Source organism: Alosa alosa, chromosome 8 (genome assembly GCF_017589495.1).
Source record: "Alosa alosa isolate M-15738 ecotype Scorff River chromosome 8, AALO_Geno_1.1, whole genome shotgun sequence".
In the NCBI taxonomy this organism is placed as follows: domain Eukaryota; kingdom Metazoa; phylum Chordata; class Actinopteri; order Clupeiformes; family Clupeidae; genus Alosa; species Alosa alosa.
In genome coordinates this window covers 28,143,628-28,148,582 of record NC_063196.1, presented here as the reverse complement: position 1 = coordinate 28,148,582, position 4,955 = coordinate 28,143,628, and positions in this window count along the sequence as shown.

The window sequence follows — 4,955 nt, the reverse complement described above, 5'->3', positions numbered from 1 at the left end:
TAGGTGCATAGCTGCCAACTCTCACGCATTGGCCGTGAGACACACGCATTTGATTAGTTTCACACACTCACACGCCACACCCACGATTTCTCACGCTGAAGTGTCAACCCGGTCGGTCAGATGCCTGAAAAATGAGTTTAGCCTATAGATCTACCTGTTGAGCCACGGTTATGCTTTCAGAGACGGTGAGAGGGTTCAAGAGCACCCCCTGTCTGTGGAATTTTCTACATTTTCTCTCATTTGCGATGCTACTTCAAATGCCATCCCAGGCGCATTCCCCCGGCTTCAGGTAGGCCTATGCTTTGAGTATTTTTCACGCTGAAGTGTCAACGTGGTAGGTCAAATACCTGGCAGATGAGGTTCAACTAAATTAAACCTATACATGATATCACACATCATGTGAACGAGCGGAATCTAAGCTTTCCAATGATATTAGCGCCAAGTTGCTGTGATAAATGGTTCGCGAGAAAATTATCATTGAACCGACGTGCAATTTAGGCTAATCATATTTGCATTTTGCACACAGTGCACACCCATTACTCTCGGTTGTAATATCTCACTAACCCTTCACACAACATGTGGCAAACCTAATATCACAATAAACAGCAAACCGTGCGAATCACGAGGGATATAAAGCATGCCTCTGTTTTGAAATTGCAACACATTTCTACATAGCCTCATTGGGGCGAAATTATAATTTATTCTAATGTAAACTATTTGTCAGTAGGCCTACATACATTTTTGTAAATTGCTCAGTAGATTATCCCACTAACATGGTTCTTATATTGTCAGGTTCCAGCCAATCCCACTTACACAGATAAATGAATATAGATATTGCCATGCTTTCTAGTGACATTAATGCAAAAATATAAAGAAAATCAAATAAGGAGACACAAATATTGATATAAAGCCTGACATAAGCCATATGCAAACATTCACATCATGCAGATATGGGTACATCCTGAAAAAGGAATAGCCTGTAGGCTATGGCCATTACAATGACCAATATATTATCTTAAATGAACTAGCTGAAAAACACAGGTGACCACTTCTGCATAATTTCATGGAGTGCTGAACATTTCTGAACTGTGAAATGGACCATATGTTTTTGTGGTTGTGAACTTATTGCAATATCACCATAACTATTCCACCTGTGTATGCATGGTTATAATTCTGAAGTGCAAAATAGCTTAGGCTACAGCACAAATATTTCCATAAAATAAGCAAGTCTGACCTCTGAATTTATTTTTTAAAAGTGCACCAGATTGATGCATTTAAAAGTTAAAATATACAAACATTTCTTAAATTCTTACAAAACACCCACCCACTTTTTTAAATTGTTAGTTTGGACCCCCCACTATTGCCGTCGAGAAATACCAGTGCTGTTTGTACGCCAAATAAATAATAACCTATAGGTTTATGTAAAACTCCCCATTAACAGCATCACGTCACTAACCACAGCTAGACTGCACAATGGTAGGCCTTCAAAAGCATGACATTTTCGCTTTAGTTTGATATTTAATTTACTTTATCCGCTTTCATGCGTTCATTGAACGTCCGCAGTGCTGTAATGGAAACCTTATTGCGTAGCCAAGTAGCCTATATATTGAGTTATTTTTAAATTATGCATGATTTACTTTTTATTAATTTCGTAGGCTGGCTTAATTTTGTTATATAGAAGTATCTAAATAACCTGGTAAAATGTACCAGAATTCAGGAAATTGCATCTAGTCCAAAAAAAAATTTCTGGGGGAGGACCCCCATACCCCCCACTGAAATGTCCCACCCACTTTCAGAATGCCTCCATCGCCCATGGTCCTAGCATTAGGCTAGATCCCTTTGATACCAATGTTAATTTAACTCTGGGACCCTGGTCCCTACACCTGAGAACCAATGTACTTTTTTTTTACTGTACGGTATAATGCTGAACGAGCCAAACAAAAATTTCCGCAGCAAAATTTTGGTTGGCCCCACCAAATCTCACTCCAAGGTTTTTTGAAAAGTTGGCAGCCCTGTAGGTGCATTACTGCCACCAGTTGTTTGGGAATAGAATTGCATCTCTGATCGTCTTTCTCAACAAGTTTGACACTTATCGATGATTGACGGTAGCCTGGGTGTTCCCATGCTGCCTTGCGCGCGATTTGATTCACGCCACTCAGGCAGCCTGGAGACCATGGAGCAAATTATCGCCTGAGATAGGGGACCAATCACAGAACAAGGGGGAAAGCAAGACAATGATGAGCTATGCACAGACGCATTTGATAGACATCCGTGGCACCCAATAAACGGATCTGGGCATTTTTTTCAAATACGAGAAAATTAACGTTTGGTTCCCAGACCACGTCTCATTGAGAAGTGGTGGCGCTAGCCAGGCTAGATTGACGGTACAGGGGCCAATGAGATTTCAGATGGGGCCCGGGCCCCTGTGGCCCCGCCCCTAGAACCGCCCCTGCAGCCAGGTGATTGGCAGTGTAAAGCACTATATATGTTATGTTAATCAGACAAACTCATTCCATCAAGTCTGTGGCCTTCTCCATTAGTATAGGCCTAAGTAGCAAAGTGGCTTATTAAAAGGCTATTGGAGTGTAGGCATACACTAACAAGTCACCACACGCCCCCGGGGCCACTGAATCCACGGTGTGTTTGTGTATGGGATTCTCTCCATAAATCGTATTATTAATGGGTCCCTTTCGCCCCAACAGCAGACCGCCACATATCAGGCAAAACGGTTTTTAAGTATTAGGATTTATTGAGGCAGGGAGGAAGAACCACAGATGCATAAATTAATAAATCTTTAATCCACACCATGGCGATTTGGTGCCTCTTTAACAAGATCGCTTGTTAAATACTGAATTTTCATACTGACAGCACATCTCGCCATCCATCCCCTTGTCAGAGAGCATGGGCCTATGAATGAATGAATGGATGGTTTTTCGTCAATCTCTGTGTGTGCAGGGATGGATTACTGCACGGGCCTACCGGGCCCAGGCCCAGGGGCCCAAGGGGTCAGGGGGCCCTGAAGCCCAAGCCTCTGCATGGAATCATTGCCTCAATATCAACAAATCAGGATGTAGGCTATGAATCTGATTGGATTTAGTATTGGCCATCCCCAAAATGCCCCCAAAATTTAGTATTGGCCACCCCCAACCCCCCCCCACATATTCGACATTAAGCGGGGGGCCCTTAATACATCTGGGCCCAGGGGCCCGAAAGTTCATAATCCGCCCCTGTGTGTGTGTGTGTGTGTGTGTGTGTGTGTGTGTGTGTAGCTGTGGTTTCCTCGGGGCGGTGGTGTCTAACCTCTCCAGCTGTGCCACTGAGTTGTGGCGATAAGTCCTTGCAGTCTCTTGTGTTCACGGGGAGCTTGTGTAAGCAGCATCTCGGGGAGGAGGAAGATTCCCCCGCGACTTCAGTGGCCTCTTTCATCGCCCGAGCGCTGCTTTCCTTTGAACCAACGGAGGAAACTGAGCAGAGCAGAGCGCAGGCTCGCGCGTGGACCCCTTCCACCTTCAGCCCCCGCCCCGTTCTCGCTCTGCTTCTGCGCTATGTCTCCGAGGGAAACGAGGATTAACACTTCTAAAAATAATTACCGCATAAACCTCTTCTCGATGCCGCAGGCTTTTTTCTGAAAATATTCAACATTATTTTCATGTAATAAAAGCAGACGCACAAGAGAGGTGTTAGGCCACAAAATTCGTCCTTACAAGATTTCTAAAAGGAGCATTTTCAGAGCATTCCACTTGGATGGAAGTGTTCTGGCAGGGTCTCTGGTAGGCTAATTAGTAATGGTTTGTTGTCCTCATGTCTATTTCCGGAGGGGGGTGGGGTGGGGGTAGGGGAGGCAGCGTTGGCCCTCTGCATCATTTATGAGCGTCTGCATCATTTATGAGCATTTATGTCTGAATGAAGACAACAGCAGTGTTACACACCAAAGGAAAAGAATGAACATCATTTGTTGCTTTTTATGGTAACTTTATTGTAGGCTGGTATAAATTAAACATAGGATCAGCAAATGATGTCATTCTTCTCAGTCTTAGTTTGACTGCACGTAGTGTGTTTCAATTTGGCTGGTTATTTGTCCAAACAACAGACAGTTATCATAAAAATCCCTATAATAAAATGACACTTAGATTACAAAATGAAATTTCTTTCCTGGTATACTGTACTTGTAGTTATACAAAAGCCATTGGCTGTTGGGACCCAAATTAAATCACATTGTTTATACTGTGAAATATGTAAGGTTTATTGATGTGGAGTAAACCTTGAAAGAGTTGTGTTTGTGTTTTGACAATTTTGTGCCTGGTAAATATCCGTTGTCATCCACATGTGATATATCTGATCGCCAAAACTGAAACATAGTTTGTCAACATGATACACATGAGCACGTTATGTGGTCTAATGCAATTACTGCAATACAGCATCAACACAAATGGATAATTTTTTTTTTGCTTTACACGGTTTAAACATATTTGTACAGGAAAATGGAGTATGTCTTCATACAAATTGATGCGCATTAATACAATTTCTTCCAATATTATAAAGGAAAGAATCGTCACTGATTTTGTGTGCTTTTTTCCTTTCTTTTCCTTTTAAAGATCCTTAGTCATGTTCCTTTGATGCCTCCAAAGATTGTTAAGGCGGAGCAAGATACTTCGTCGTAGTTCATGTCTATGGGCGCGAAATGGGGATCGAATCCTGTCTGCATAAAGAGGCGTGTCGATGACGTATTGACGAGCGTACGTTGCAACCGACCAACAGCAGCTGCATAAATAACTGGCGCACACCTGATATAAGGTTGATTTTCTCCAGACTGGAATGCTCAAAAATGCTAAAAATGTACCTGAAATGTTCAGAAGGGTTTGAGGATCATGAAAATGTGCCCAAAATTCACATTCCTAAGTCTATAGAACCAAGACCTTAGCATATGTGGTGAAATTCTGAGCTATGCCCATAGA